Here is a 16,676-nt window from a genome sequence, read left to right as displayed (position 1 = left end):
ATTAGGGTGTACTGAGCCAGCTTAAAGGTACTGCTAGGAAGAATTCAAGGCACAGATGCATCTGGCCGTTTTTTCCAAAGAGGTTCTCAGGAAGTGTGGTATTTGTACATTTTTCTTAAATCAAGGGGGCGGCAGTAAGGCAGATAGATACCTACTTATGAGACTTTAGTTAGTGCTCAGCAAATCTGCATTTTACATAAGATAAGGTTAACCTTTGAAGAAAAGGGGCATGAGGCCCGGCCACATTGGCTCACGCCTGCAATCCCAGCACATTGGGAGGTTGAGGCGGACAGATCACTTGCAGTCAGGAGTTCGAGACCAGCCTGGCCAACATGGTGAAACCCCGTCTCTACTAAAAATAAAAAAATTAGCCGAGTATGCTGAAAGGCACCTGTAATCCCAGCTACTCTGGAGGCTGAGGCAGGAGAATCACTTGAACAGAGGAGGTAGAGGTTGCAGTGAGCTGAGATCGTACCACTGCACTCCAGCCTGGGCAACAGACTCCATCTCAAAAAAAAAAAAAAAAGAAGAAGAAGTGAAGCTGAAGCTACAACTTTCTTTTCTTTTTTTTTTTTTTTGAGAAAGAGTCTTGCTCTGTCACCAGTCTGGAGTGCAGTGGCACAATCTTGACTCACTCTAACCTCCGCCTTCGGGGTTCAAACAATTCCCCTGCCTTAGGCTCCCGAGTAGCTAGGTCTACAGGCAAATGCCACCATGCCCAGCTAATTTTTTGTACTTTAGTAGAGACGGGGTTTCACCATGTTGGCCAGAATGGTCTCAATCTCCTGACCTCGTCATCTGCCCACTTCGGCCTCTCAAAGTGCTGGGATTACAGGCGTGAGCCACCGTGAGTGGCCACATCTTTCTACTACTAGAAAACTAACACGAGCAATTTAGTTTCAGCAAACACAACCATCTGTCTCTTAGTTGGCTCCTTTACCCCTTTGAAATCCTCTTATGGAAGTAGATTCTGTTTTGTTTTGTGTAAGAGCATGTCCTTACTTTCTTAACCTACACAGTTTTGTTTGTTTGTTTGTTTATTTTAAGATAGAGTCTGGTTCTGTCACCCAGGCTTTAGTGCAGTGTCACAAACGGCTCACTGCAACCATGACCTCCTGGGCTCAAGTGATCCTCCCACTTCAGCCTCCAAAGTAGCTGGGACTACAGGCTTGCACCACCATACCCAGCTGATATTTTGTTGTATTGAGTTTTCATAGAGACAGGGTTTTGCTCTGTTGCCCAGTCTGGTCTTGACCTCCTGATCTCAAGTGACTCTCCTGTCTCCACCTTTCAAAGTGCTGGGATTGCAGACATCAGCCACTGCACCCGCCATCACATCAGCCACTTCTTCAAGGAGACGCACACTTTCATAAGCTCAAAATAGCTCTTTTTTTTTTTTTTCTTTTTTGAGACAGAGTTGCTCCTGCTGGAGAGGCGCGATGTCAACTCGATGTAATCTCCACCTCCCAGGTTCGAGTGATCCTCCTGTCTCAGCCTTCTGAGTAGCTGGGATTATAGGCATGCACCACCGGGTGGCGGAGGGGCAGCGAGCAGTGCTCATTTTTGTATTTTTAGGAGAGATGGGGTCTCACCATGTTGGCCAGGCTGGTCTCAAGCTCCTGGCCTTAAGCAATCCACCCACCTCGGACTCCCAAAATGCTGGAATGACAGGCTGAGCCACTATGCCCAGCCTCAAAATAGCTTCTTAATGAGCCGCTCCAAACATTAAAACTGTTGTACAGTCTCTATTTTTTTAGTTTCCCAAAATAAAAGATAGAAAAATATTTCATACATGATATAACTGGCCAGGCTTGGTGGCTCACACCTGTAATCTCAACTCTTTGAGAGGCTGAGGCAGGTGGATCACTTCAGGTCAGGAGTTCAAGACCAGCCTGGCCAACATGGTGAAACCCTGTCTTTACTAAAAATACAAAAATTCACCAGGCGTGTTAGCATGTGCCTATAGTTGTTCCAGCTACCTGGGAGGCTGAGCATGAGAATGACTGGAACTGGGGAGGCAGAGGTTGCAGTGACCAAGATCATGCCATTGTACTCCGTCCTGGGCAACAGAGGGTGGCTCTGTCTCACACACAGACACACACACACACACACACACTAATTATTTGCATTTTCATAAAGATCAAAATCAGCCAAGTACAAATAGCTGACCACAAAATAGCATATATATGTTCTGATATGTATAAAATATATTTAATCATATTCATAGAAATAAATTGTGAGTATGTACATCGACCGAAACATGATTCTCTATTTCTGTAATAGAGATGGATTTTACAAAACGCATATATTCCTTTTTTTTTTTTTTTAGATGGAGTCTTGCTCTGTTGTCAGGCTGGAGTACAGTGGCACAATCTTGGTTCACTGTAACCCCCACCTTCCGAATTCAAGTGATTCTCCTGCCTCAGCCTCCCAAGTAGCTAGGATTTCAGGTGTGCGACACTGTGCTCAGCTACTTCTTGTATTTTTTTTAGTAGAGACAAGGTTTCACCATATTGGCCAGGCTGGTCTCGAACACCTTACCTCAAGTGATCTGCCAGCCTCAGCCTCCCAAAGTGCTGGGATTACAGGCATGAGCTGCTGTGCCCCACCAGCATGTTACTTTTGAAGTCAGAACAATTATAAAGGAATTCAATAAACATACAAGGTCAAAACAGAGTTTTGTAAAATGTAGCATTTGCTAAAAAGTGAAACAAGGAAAGCAATCATAGAAGAACTAGGATTTGAGATTTGCTTTGGGGATAAGGTGGAACTAATGCTAAAAGTGGTGACTTGAAGAGTTACCCAGAAAGAATTTCATTTTCCTCTAGGAAAAAAAAAGTAATTTCACTTTGATATTAAGGGCTTAGATGCCAATAATCATTTTACAAATATTATTTTCCCACTATAGAGTTTGGGTAAACTGTCAAGGGGTTGGGAGAATCTCTGGAATTTAGAAATAAAGCAGGTGCTCCAGGATTGCCACCCTTCACGCTCAATCGCATTTCCAGTCGGAGTTGGGAACATGACGAGAGTGAAGGAATTTCATGAGTTAGAGCAGTGATTCTCAAAGTTTTGGTTTCTTCACATTCTTTTTTTTTTTCTTTGAGACAGGATTTCACTCTTGTTGCCCAGCTGGAGTGCAATGCAATGGTGCAATCTCAGCTCACCACAACCTCCACCTCCCGGGTTCAAGCAATTCTCCTGCCTCTCGAGTAGCTGGTATTACAGTCACCTGCTGTCAGGCCTGGCTAATTTTCATATTTCTAGTAGAGAGGGGCTTTTACCATGTTAGCCAGGCTGGGGTCGAATTGCTTGGTGATCTGCCCGCTTCAGCCTCCCAAAGTGCTGGGATTACGGGCGGGAGCCACCACACCCGGCCTCTTTACACTCTTAAAAATTAATTCTGGCTGGGAGCAGTGGCACCTGCCTATAATCCCAGCACTTTCAGAAGCCAAGGCAGGCAGAACCTGAGATCAGGAGTTTGAGACCAGCCTGACCAACGTGGTAAAGCCCTGTCTTTATTAAAAATACAAAATTAGCTGGGCAGGGTGGTGTATTGGTGTATGCCTATAATCCCAGCTACTCAGGAGGCTGAGGCAGGAGCATTGCTTGAACCCGGGAGGTGGAGGTTGTGGTGAGCTGAGATCATACCACTGGACTCCAGACTTGGGCAACAAGAGCAAAACTCTGTCTCAAAAAAAAAAAAAAAAATTATTGAGGACTTCAAAGAGCTTATGTTCATGTGGGTTATATCTATTGTACTAAGCCATTCTTACACTGTTATAATGAAATACCTGAGACTGGGTAATTGATTAAATAAGAGGTTTAATTGGCTCATGGTTCTGCAGGCTGTGCAGGAAGCATGATCCTGGCATCTCCTCAGTGTCTAGGGAGGCCTCAGGAAACTATCTATTTATAAATATCTATTTATATTTATAAATATCTATTTATAAAATAGATATTTATATTTATCTATTTATAAATAATTATTGTATTAGAAATGTAAAAGATAAAATTTTAAAAAAATTATTGATTTTTAAAATAATAAACCAAACACATTTTAACATAAATGGCATGTTTTTATGAAAATAATCATATTTTCTAAAAATAATTTGATGAGAAGAAAAGGACTGCTTTTGTATTTTTGCAAATCTCTAAATATTTGGCTTAATAGGAGATAGTGAGCTTCTCTATGGTTGAAGTATATGAAGAGACTCAGGCCTTTGAAAGAAAATTTAATATTCTTTTTGGATAATTATGGATATTCTTCTTTGATACTATAGTGAAATTCAACAAGTGGTCATTTCTTTTCTTTTCTTTTTTTTTTTTTTTTGAGACAAGGTCCGGCTCTATTGCCCCAGCTGGGCGCAGTGGCGTGATCTTGGCTCATGGCAACATCTGCCTCCTGGGTTTAAGCAGTTCTTCCACTTCAGCCTCCCAAGTAGCTGTGACTACAGGCACACACCACCATGCCTGACTAAATTTTGTATTTTTTGTATAGACAGGGTTTCACTATATTGTCCAGGTTGGTCTCAAACTTCTGGACTCAAGAGATCTGCCCGCCTCAGCCTCCCAAAGTGCTGGGATTATAGGCATGAGCCACCAAGTCTGTCAATTGTTCTTTCGAGTAAAAATGGCCTTCCATTGTAATGATCAGATGAGTTCTTCTTGCCTACTGTGCAAACAAAATTCACTGAGACCAAGGTATTGCAGTAGAGAAAGAGTTTAATTGACCTGAGGCCAACCACATAGGAGAACCAGTGTTATCACTCAAATCAGTCTCCCCCTGGGTTGGACGTTAGGGTTTTTATTGACAATTTGGTAAGCAGGGGGCTAGAGAATGGGTTCTGCTGATGGGCTGGGGATGGAATCATAGGGGTGCGGAAAACAGTCCTTGAGTGCTGAGCCTGCCTCTGGGTGGGGCCATAGGACCAGTTCTGAGTCATGAGTCATGAGTCCAGGTGGGGTCAGTCTGAAAAATATCTCAAAAAGCAATCTTCAGTTGTACAGTACTGATGTTATTTATAGGGGCAATCGGGGAAGTCACAAATCTCGTGACCTCTGGCCACATGGCCCCGGAGCAGTAAGGGAGTATATTAATAGAAATATGCCTGTACTGTAGCAAAGTTCACACCCCTCCCATAATCCTATTCTTGCTGCCTTTCATTAGTCTTCCAAAGTTGGTTTTTCATCCCTAAACAAGGAGGGGATAGTTTGGGGAAGGAACTTAGATTTCAAGTTAAACCACAAACTAACTTCCTCCCCAAATTAACTTGACCTATGCCTAGGAATGACCAGCAATAACTTGGAGGTCAGAAGCAAGATTAAATCAATGAGGTCAGTTTTCTTTTACTATCTTATTTTGCAAAGGCAGTTTCACTATGAAAAATGCAGGTAGTTCAGCCTGTAAGTCAACCACACAAGTGCTTTTCTCCAAGACAGCCATCCCACTTTGGCATGCAGGAACGCATGTGTACTTCCCATTTCTTCACACAGAATATGAGAAAGACTTGTATACAAGGGTCAAAATTTAATAAAATTAATGCTTCTACTTCATCCAGGATATTCCCAAATCAACAGTCTTAAAACCTGGGAATGTGTGGCAGTGAAAAATACAGTGATCCAATGGCTACCTGGACAGGTTGGTGACACTGTCTTGATTCCTGCTAAGGCATCAATAATGTTCCTATTCCTTTGTACCATCAGTACAAATTCCCAGTCAAAAAGATAGAGGAGGCCAGGCTTGGTGGCTCAGTCCTGTAATCCCACAACTGTTGGGAGGCTGAGATGGGTGGATCGCTTGAGCTCAGGAGTTTCAGAGCAGCCTGGGCAACATAGTAAGATCCCTCTCTACCAAAAATACAAAAATTAGCCAGGTGTGGTGGCACATGTGCCTGTAGTCCCAGCTTCTTGGGAAACTGAGATGGGACACTCGCTTGAGCCCAGGAGTTTGAGGCCGCAGTGAGCTATGATCGGGCCACTGTACTACAGCCTCAGGGATAGAGGGATACCCTGTGTCAAAAAAAGGTGGCAGGGGCGGGGGTGGTGGTGGCGGGGTTGGGCCTGGCACAGTGACTCACACCTATAATCCTAGTACTTTGGGAAGCTGAGGTGGGTGGACTGCCTGAGCTCAGGAGTTCAAGACCACCAGCCCGGACAACATGGTGACATGGTGAAACGCCATCTCTACAAAATACAAAAAATTAGCTAGGGGTGGTAGCAGGCACCTATATTCCCAGCTACTCAGGAGACCGAAGCAGGAGAATGGCTTGAACTCAGGAGGTGGAGGTTGCAGTGAGCTGAGGTCATGCCACCACTTCACTCCGGCCTGGGTGACAGAGCAAGACTCTGGATCCAAAAGAAAAAAAGGGACAAGAAATGTTGCATTGTTGACAAACTAGTTGTTAACCTTGTGACCTCTGTAAAGGCCTCAGGGATTTCCAGGGGTCTGGGGACCGCACTTTGAGAATCACTAGATTAAAAGGGGGAAAACATGGGAGGAAAAAAGGTCACATATTGGAAACATACTGTTGAATTGAATTTAGTATATAAAAACTCTTTACTGAAATAAAGAATACAGACTTCATGTAGATTAGAAGAGGAGGAAGAGTCTAGGGATTGATGAGGTCAGGAGGCAGGGATTTAAACAGGCCTTGAAGGGTTGGGGCAGTTTAGAAGGAAGGGGTGGGAGGGAAAAGCTTGTTAAATGGTACAAGTGAAGGAGACCCTGATCGTGAGCTCTTGAAGATTTGAAAGGCAAAAGGCACTAAAGCCGGGCTTTTGTTCCTCTATGGCCTTGCATACATGAGGAGGCGATGAGTAATTCTACATTTTTGTCAACTTTACTGTTCAAAATTCCAAGGGAGGTTGTTTCCTATGATCCATGTTAGAGGAAAAAAAAAAAAAGAAAGAAGAACAACTCCAAGGGAGGAAAACCCTTCAAGCTGATATGCTTGGGGCTCGGTGAAGGTGAGGTGCTAGTGACAAAGATGTAAAGTTTCTTTATTGAAAATACATGCATGTCCAAGACTTGCTCTGTCGATAAAACCCACTAGAAAAGGAGTTTGTCAGAGAGAAAAAGTAGTTTTGCTAATATATTTTTGATCATTTGCAAAGCCCATGGCGGTGTATGGCAAGAGGACTGTGCTGTCTCAGGGTATTCACATGGGTCTGAAACAAGAAAAACATACTTCTGATGAAAGTGCCATTCCAACGCTGTTATTAGTAGTCCCTGGACTAACGGGTAGTGGGTGGGGACGGTGTCCATCCGCTCAGCGAACCGCAATGGCCTCAGTGACAGCGAGCCCAGCAAGGAAGCCCTGGAATGTGAATTTCCGTGGCCTTTTGCAATCGCACGAAGCTTGGCCCCCTGCGCCTGCCGTAACGCGGCCTCTACCATTGCTTTCCGAGGGGGGATTCGGCGGCAGCGGAAGAAGGAGCGCGGAGGGTGTGTGCCGAGAAAGCCGGGTGCCGAGGAGGACGATTGCTTTGCAGACCCCGTGATCCGCCCGCCCGTCTCCCCTTCCCCGCCGCCCTGCTGCCCCTGTCCCGCCGGGGAGCGGCGGCGGCCTTGGGCTTCGCTGCGTGTCCTCGCGGAGGCAGGTGAGTGTCGGCGCGCGGGCTCCCGGGCTTCGCTCCCCACCCCCCGCGTCTCCGGAGCAGGTGGCGGCGGCCGGCCGGGGAGGCGGCCTCGGCGCACAGTAATGGCTGCGCTGTGAGCGGGGGAACGCGAGCTGACAGCCGCCGCCGCCGCCGCCTCCGCCCACCTTCCTCGCCGGGGCCTCGTCCTTCATTCCTTCGGGCTGCCTCCCCCTCCCCTTGCCCCCTGCCCCTTGCCCCGCTTCTGCAGAAGGTAACCCCGCTGAGGGTCGGGGAGCCGGGCTGCAGGCGCCGGGAAACTTCCCTTCCCGGCTAATGGGTGGCGGGGCTGGGGCGGCGGAGAGGAGTTAGGGGCGACGAGGTCGGGGGAGAGGGATGAACGGGGGAGGCCCGGGAAGGGGGCGTCCTGTAAGTGACCTCGGCTCCCCGGAGCGCTGACCCCTAAGCCCTGCCACCCCCTGGACTGCATCCCAGGCCTCCCCAGCCCGATCTTGGCCGCCTCTCCCTCGGCCCCATTTTCCTCCGAAGGAGGGAAGGTGAGAGTGCGTGTACTCTTCTGCATATTTGCGTGCTCACACGAATACACAACTCTGTGTGTGTGTGTGTGTGTGTGTGTGTGTGTGTGTGTGTAGGGGGCATCAATCTCATGCATCCTTACCACGAGTATTTTCACTTTTGTTTCCGCAGACTGCGAGGGTTGATAGCTTTGGGGAAGAGTATCCTACGTGCAGGCTAGACCTCTTGTCTCAACACTTAGGGTCTGGTGAAATAGGATCTCACACGCTTTCTAGCACTTGCTTACCCTCTAGGGAGTCTGGACCATTCCCTCCCATTACGTGCATGCAAATAAAACATCTGTGAATTGTAGGCTGTTATTCATGTTAAGCCCTCACCTTTGCCCCGTGGATTAAAATATTGCTACTTGAAGGCCAGTATTCTGGGCGTTTAAATTTTGAAGATACATACTATTAACACTCACTGTAGATTGTGACTGTTCAACACAAACGTCTTTGAACTAGACTTATCCCAAGCCTATCTTCGTAGTAAAGTATGGGAAATAATCACTTTGATCGGATTGACAACTGACTGCATAATAATGACTTAAAAACATTCAAAATACTGTTGTCTGCCCTTTAGAATCTTACATGCCTTTTCAAGACGGACACATGAACAGATTAGCTATACTTTGCTGCTTTTGACCGTTTGCGGTATCTGGAAGATCTTTCCAAAAGAGTCACGTGAGATAACAGAAGTACATAGCTTTTTTTGTTTTGAGGTAGAGTTTCACTCTTGTCACCCAGGCTGGCGTGCAGTGGTGTGATTCGCCTCCCGGGTTTAAGCAGTTCTCCTGCCTCAGACTTCCAAGTAGCTGGGATTACTGGCATGTGCCACCACACTCGGCTAATTTTGTATTTTCAGTAGAGATGGGGTTTACACCATTTTGGCCAGGCTAGTCTCGAACTCCTGACCTCAGGTGATCCGCCTGCTTTGGCCTCCCAAAATGTTGGGATTACAGGCCTGAGCCACTGCGCCCAGCGCGTAGTGTTTTGAATTACCCGTTTTTTTTTTTTTTTTTTTTTAGTTGCTTTTCATGAGTTGGAACATTTCTACAATGTGCTTTCACATAGCCTGGGAAAAATTCCTTTTCAATTGCCTTTTGAGTATTTGGTGGTTCTCCATCCTCTTTGGTGGCTTTCAGTGTTCTATAAATGTGAAGATTATCCATGCTTTTTATCCTCACCCGTTTGTCAGTAGATTAAATGTTGTGGACCTTCTTTAAAGTCATTTTTGCCTTATCTGTCAGTTGACAAATATTAAGCACTTGGTTTATTTGCCAAGCAGTGCTGCGGGCATTAAGGATACAAGGCTAAACCAGACACATTAAATTTCACATTAAATTGATCCTCTCGGAGTATCAATTCTGGCTTGGGATGGAGAGACAGACAGTAAACAGATAATCTCAGAGAATAAGTGCTGTGTAGGAAATAAGGTAAGGAGTGTGGTAGTGGCTGGGGGATTACTTCAGATACTGTAATCTGAAAAGACCTTCCCAAGGTAAAGCTTGAAATTCTGAGGGAAAAGTTTCTCTTTTAGGGAGGAGCAAATGGAGAAGCCTTGAGGTGCTATCAAGCTGGGATCCAGCGAACTGAAAGTGGCTTAAGGTGGACTGTGTTCGTGCTCTCCCCTGGGCTCTTAAATCAGACTGCTAATGTAGACTTTGCTCTCTTTTTTAAAATACAAAAGAGAGAGAGAGAGAGAGAGAGAGAGAGAGATTAAGAGTGGGTCCTAGCCATTGGCTGGATCACGTTGGCTTTTGTTCTTCTGAGGCTTTAAAAGGCTTTTGGAACTCTTCTCAACTGGGAGTGGTAAGGTCTGATTGAGAATCAGACTGCCGTTTGGAAAAGAGACACACAAGCAGACCAGTGAAAATGTTTTGAGATGTGTTTTGGAGTTGAAGATACTGAAATTGTCCTGTTTTGGATGAGCATGCAGTTGGGACAGGGGTCACTCCTGGGTTTTTGGCTTCTGCTGGAGGGTGATGATGCTGTGTACTGAGACGAAGAGGCGGCAGGAATTGGCAGGGCCAGGCTGTTGTTTGGGTTGGAGTTGGACTGGTCTGGTTAAGTTGGATCTAGCTGTTCCAGTGGAGGTGAGGAGTAGGTGACTGGAAGTAAGTGTGGAGCTTAGTGAGAAGTTAAGGAGTGATTTATTCATTCAACGAGGGCTTCTCAAACACCAGCTTTAGACCAGATGTGTGGATATAGTAGTTAAAAAATCTCTAGCTTCATGGAACTTAAGTTCTAGTGAGGAGAGAAAGATGGATATGGAGAGTCGCCAGCATTTATTTATTGGTATACTATACTTATGTTTTGAAGAAAAACTATATTCACGTGGTTCACAATTTAAAATGTTAGTCTTGGAGACATGGTGAGACCCTGTGTCTACAAAAAATAATTCTAAAAAAATTAGCCAGGTGCGGTAGTGCACGCCTGTAGTACCGACAGTTGAGAAGCTGAGGCCAGATGACCAGATTGGAGGCTGCAGTGGTCTATGATTGCACCACTGCACTCCAGCCTGAGTGACAGTGAGACTCTGTCTCTAAAACAAACAGAAAACCAAAATATAAAGTTATCCATGGGAATAGACTGAAAATCTCCCTCCTCTTCCTGTATCCTTGTCATCCGGCTTTCCTTGGAGTCAAACATTGTTAGCTCTTTCTTAGATATCCTTTGAAAAAAAAATTTGTGCACATACAAATGAATATTGTCCCCACTTTGCAGAAATGGTAGTACACTTTACTTGCTTTGACATTTGTATTTTTTAGAGTATTGAACAGTATTTAAGTTATGAAATAAGATGAGAACACAGAATGTAGAAAGGAGAGGCCGGGTGAGGCGGCTCATGCCTGTAATCTGAGCACTTTGGGAGGTCTAGGCGGGCAGATCATGAGGTCAAGAGATCAAGGCAGGAGAATCACTTGAACCTGGGAGGCAGAGGTTGCAGTGAGCCGAGATCACACCACTGCACTCCACTTCAAAAAAAAAAAAAAAAACAGAAGAGGAGAAAACTATGGAGTACTGCAGCATTTTCTGATTTGGTCCCTGCCCTTGTTAAGTTTATCTATTTATTTATTTTGAGATGGTGTCTTGCTCCGTTACCCAGGCTGGAGTTTGTATTTTAAGTAGAGATGGAGCTTCACCAGGTTGGCCAGGCTGGTTTCATTAAGTTTTTGACCTACAGGTGTGGAATTGTTTAAAAAGCTGTTTCTAGCCAGTGTGCTGGCTCGGGCCTGTAATCCCAGCACTTTGGGAGACAGAGGTGGGTGGATCACGTGAGCCCAGCAGCTTGAGACCAGGTTGGGCAAAATACAGAAATTGGCCATGTGTGGTGGTGCAGGGCTGTACTCCCAGCTACTAGCGAAGTTGAGGTGGGAGGATCACTTGAACCCAGGAGGTCGAGGCTGCGTTGAGCCACTGCACTCCAGCGTGGATGAGAGCAAAGGGGGTCTCACTGTGGGTTTTTTCTTTTTTCTTTTTTTTTTCCTGAGACAGAGTTTCGCTCTTGTTACCCAGGCTGGAGTGCAATGGCGCGATCTCGGCTCACCGCAACCTCCGCCTCCTGGGTTCAGGCAATTCACCTGCCTCAGCCTCCTGAGTAGCTGGGATTACAGGCACGTGCCACCATGCCCAGCTAATTTTTTGTATTTTTAGTAGAGACGGGGTTTCACCATATTGACCAGGATGGTCTTGATCTCTCGACCTCGTGATCCACCCGCCTCGGCCTCCCAAAGTGCTGGGATTACAAGCTTGAGCCACCGCACCCGGCTAAGGGGGTCTCACTGTGTTGCCCAGGCTGATCTTGAACTCCTGGGCTCAAATAATCCTCTCACCTCAGCCTCTGTGTTAGGATTATAGGTTTGATCCACTGTGCCCCACCTTGTTTCTTTTCTTTTTTGTTTTGTTTTGTTTTGTTTTTTGAGACACAGTTGCCCAGGCTGGAGTGCAGGGGCATGATCTCAGCTCACTTCAGCTTCCTGGGTTCAGGCAATTCTCCTGCCTCAGCCTTCCAAGTAGCTGGGACTACAGGCACCCTCCATCACACCTGGCTAATTTTCGTATTTTTAGTAGAGATGGGGTTTCACCATGTTGGCCAGGCTGCTTATTTCTTTTATCTTTTTCAACTTTTATTTTAGATTGACTCAGTACATGTGTAGGTTTGTTACCTGGGTATATTGTGTGATGCTGGGGTTTAGGATACGAATGATCCCATCACTCAGGTGCTGAACATAGTACCCAACATTTTTTCCTCCCTCACTGCAAAAAGCTCTTTCTTTTTGTGAGACTTTTTACAAAAGTTTGCACTGTTTCTTTTGTGTTCTACCTTATCTGCCTGTTCTTTGGGTAGTCTGGAAAAATGTCTGGCTATGATTGAAAGCAGTGTTTCGTATGTACTATCAATTATTTATTTATTTATTTTTTTAAGACAGTCTCACTTTTTTGCCAGGCACCAGGCTGGAGTGCAGTCGGGTGGTCTCGGCTCACTGGAACCTCTACCCCCCGACTTCAAGCAATTCTCCTACGTCAGCCTCCCAAGTAGCTGGGACTACAGGCGCACGCCACCACGCGCAGCTAATTTTTGTATTTTAATAGGGACGGGTTTTACTATGTTGGCCAGGATGGTCTTGATCTCTTGACCTTGTGATCTGCCCACCTTGGCCTCCCGAAGTGCTGGGATTACTGGCATGAGCCACTGCACCCAGCCACTATCAGTTATTTTTAAGTAAATTGATGACAGGATCAGCCCCAGAATCTTAATATTATGAAGATTTGTGACCGGCTCATGTTAAATCTTGGAAAAACAAGCAGCAATTTGGAATGTTAGGAGATTTGTAACAAGTTACTGATCTATGACTGAACCCTCTCTTAGTAATCAGTTAATTGCAGTATCTGTTTAGAGTGATCTGTCTCTGTGCTTGAGTTTGAATCTTAACAGTAATGTATCTGTCACATTTCAGTTAGCATAATCTTTGGGTTACCACCTTTAAGAATATACAGATTTCTATGTCAGTACTTTATATTTGGCTTTTCACTGGGAAAGGCTTATTTGAGACAATTCTTTGATTCTTAAAGGTTTTGAGACAGTGAGTAGGAGTGTTAGGTTAAGATTGTGGGTTTGGATCTGTAGAAACTTTTGGGGTGCATTGAACCCTGTTGATTTTCCTTTGGAGGAGGAGAGGTACAGTATTTTCTTTTGCTTTAAGCTTTGTTATTCTGGAGAATTAAAAATTCAGACTGACACTGTTTTGTTTGATTGTTTGGGACAGAGTTTTGTTCTTGTTGCCCAAGCTGGAGTGCAATGGCGCATTCTTGGCTCACTGCAACCTCTGCCTCCAGGGTTCATGTGATTCTCCTGCCTCATCCTCCCAAGTAGCTGGGACTACTGGTGCCTGCCACCATACCTGGCTAATTTTTGTATTTTTAGTAGAAATGGGGTTTTGCCATGTGGACCAGGCTGGTCTTAAACTCTTGACCTCAAGTGATCTGCCTGCCTCGGCCTCCCAAAGTGCTGGGATTACAGGCGTGAGCTACTGCACCTAGCCTCTTTTATATAGTTTAACGTTATAAATAACATTAGTTATATCCATTAACTCAGCGACTTAGTCTTTTTCTATTGTGGCTGCTTTTCAAAGAATGAAACATGGATTTGCCATGTGTAATTTTTAAAAAATATCTCAGCCTTGTTTTAATTCAGTTGTAGGAGATTGAAAGTACAGGCTACACTCCAGCCTGATTTTGAACTCCTTGGCTCAAGTGATCCTCCAGCCTGGTCTCACAAAGTGTTGGGATTACAGCAGGCATAAGTCACTGTGATCTGCCTGTGGTTTATCGTGTAACCCAGCCATTATTTTGTTGCTTGATTTGTTCCAGATTTGACCTTTGGTTTGGCTTGTGTCCTTTCAACTTGCCCCCACCCTCTTTTTGTGTGGGGAAAGCACCTTTTATTTCCTGATCTCATAGATGTTCTAGGTTCAACTTGTATTTTTCCTGCTCCAGCCATGGAGTCAGCCACTTTTCCAAGGAGTAGTTCTGGTTTCTTTTGTTGGAGAATGCGATTCAGAAACCAAGACGGAGGCTCTGCTTGTGCGCTCTGCCGCTGTGGTGTCGTTGCTCCCAGGCCCTTCTCAGTGAGCAGAGCTAGAAATATATGTGTATTCATCCATGCAGGCACAAATATCTATGTTTCTATCTTCTTATCTGCGTGTATATGTGTGTTTTTGTATTTAAAACCATGAGTTTGTAAATCAGACCTTTAATTACAGTCCACCACCACAGGATTTATGCTTGCCATTCCGCTTTATTTATAACTACTATTTTCTGACCGTGGGAAATAGAAGATACCTTTCTTTTTCTTTTCCTCCCTTTTTTTTTTTTTTAAATTGAGATGGATTCTTGTTCTGTCGCCTAGGTTGCTGTGGTGCAGTGGCACAATCTTGGCTCACCACAACCTCTGCCTCCTCGGTTCAAGCGATTCTCCTGCCTCAGCCTCCTAAGTAACCCACCACCACACCTGGCTAATTTTTGTGTTTTTAGTAGAGATGGGGTTTCACCATGTTGGCCAGGCTGGTCTCGAACTCCTGACCTCAAGTTATCTGCCCACCTTGGCCTCCCAAAGTGCTGGGATTATAAGCGTGAGCTACCATGCCCAGCCAAAGATAACCTTTCTAATAGTCATAGTAATTATGTAAGTTATGTATAGTTGTCAAAATAGTCAATAATGTGACATTAAGAGAAAGATCCCCAAGTAGTCCTGCACCTTCAGAAAAATTTTATCTCAAAATATTTCTATTTTATGTATTTGATAATAGTCTGAACCAAAAATAACATTTTGTCATACTCCAAGCATTGTTTTGATTAGCGTGCATCCATTTAAAAATTTTCAGAGTATTTTGCAGTGAGATTCAGATACTTTTCTGACGTCAGAACTTTGTACTATGAATAAGGACAGCATTTTTTTTTGTATTTTTATATTGTGTTAAAACAACATACAATTTACCATTTTAACTATCATTAAGTGTATAGTTTAGTGGTGTTAATTGCATTTACAGTGTGATTGTGACCCTCACCACCATTTCCAAAACTTTTTTGTTACTAGACAGAAACTCTGCAGCTGTTAAGCAGTAGCACCCCATTTCCCCTGCCCCCAGCATCTGATAAAATCTTTCTGTCTTTATGAATTTCCCCATATGTATAGTTTTAAGCAGGACCATAAGGTATTTTTCATTTTGTGTTTGGTGTATTTGACTTAGTGTAGTGTCTTCAAGGTTCATTCTTGTCATAGCATGTATCGGAATTTATTTACTTATTTTTATTTTTTTTGAGACGGAGTTTCGCTCTTGTTACCCAGGCTGGAGTGCAATGGCGCGATCTCGGCTCACCGCAACCTCCGCCTCCTGGGTTCAGGCAATTCTCCTGCCTCAGCCTCCTGAGTAGCTGGGATTACAGGCACGTGCCACCATGCCCAGCTAATTTTTTGTATTTTTAGTAGAGACGAGGTTTCACCATGTTGACCAGGATGGTCTCAATCTCTCGACCTCGTGATCCACCCGCCTCGGCCTCCCAAAGTGCTGGGATTACAGGCTTGAGCCACCGCGCCCAGCCTATTTTTTGTATTTTTAGTAGAGACGGGGTTTCACCATGTTGACCAGGATGGTCTCGATCTCTTGACTTCATGATCCACCCGCCTCAGCCTCTCAAAGTGCTGGTTTTACAGGCATGAGCCACCACACCCGGCTGAGAATAGTTTTTTTAAAAAGATCAGTTTCTTAAATTCATTGACTAGATTATTGAACAAAAAGTGAGAAAGCAAGTGAAGAAGACGTTAAACTTCAAGCTGATAAGAGCGATGTGAAAACTTAAGAAAACAAAGTACAAACTGTGCAGGCTTATGGGGGAGTCTAAAAGTCTAAAATTCATTGCAGAGAGGGGTCTTTTATTCTGGTGAAGTGGGTTTATTTTTGGAAGCAGATGGCTGCTTTTTTGAGACAAGATCTCAGTCTTTTGGCCCAGGCTGGAGTGCAGTGGTGCCATTGTAGCTTACTATAACCTTGAACTTTTCCTGTGCTCAAGCCATGTTCCCACCTTAGCCTCCTGAGTAGCTGTGACACCTGGCGGCACGTGTTACCAGAGGGCCCAACTATTAGAATTATGTTTTTTGCAAAGACGAGGTCTCTGTGTTGATCAGGCTAGTTTCAAACTCCCAGGCTCAAGTGATCCTCCCACCTCAGCCTCTCAGAATACTGGGATTACAGGTGTGAGCCACGATACCTGGGTGCAAATGGTTTCTATAACATACTTACTGTTTCATAAATACATTCCTTACTCCCCACTATGTCTTCCCGTTTTGAGACTTCAAGATGTCTTCCTGCAGTATACATTTTGGCACACACTATATGTCTGTTCACTCTTTGTTTCCCAACTCATTTCTTTTTTAAAAATATATACTACTGGCCGGGGGGAGGGGGTGGCTCAAGCCTGTAATCCCAGCGCTTTGGGAGGCCGAGGTGGGCGGATCATGAG

General features: G+C 44.8%; 1 protein-coding gene across 4 annotated transcripts in view; it reads left to right on the top strand.

Annotated features, from left to right (window-relative positions):
- The first annotated feature begins 7,517 nt into the window (after positions 1-7,517).
- CUL2 (cullin 2) overlaps positions 7,518-16,676 on the top strand; it is an 82,033-nt gene continuing 72,874 nt past the window's right edge. Inside the window, exon 1 of one of the 4 annotated variants that reach the window (XM_039478551.2) lies at positions 7,518-7,602. The gene's annotated coding sequence lies outside the window, so the exon portion shown is untranslated. Of the gene's footprint in view, positions 7,603-7,691; positions 7,853-7,950; positions 8,136-16,676 lie in introns of those variants that run through there. The other 3 variants (XM_074405261.1, XM_039478550.2, XM_039478552.2) reach the window with 3 other exon arrangements.

This window comes from Saimiri boliviensis, chromosome 8 (genome assembly GCF_048565385.1).
Source record: "Saimiri boliviensis isolate mSaiBol1 chromosome 8, mSaiBol1.pri, whole genome shotgun sequence".
Lineage (NCBI taxonomy): Eukaryota > Metazoa > Chordata > Mammalia > Primates > Cebidae > Saimiri > Saimiri boliviensis.
The sequence above is the reverse complement of the archived record's forward strand: the minus strand, read 5'-3'. Positions and strand labels throughout refer to the sequence as shown.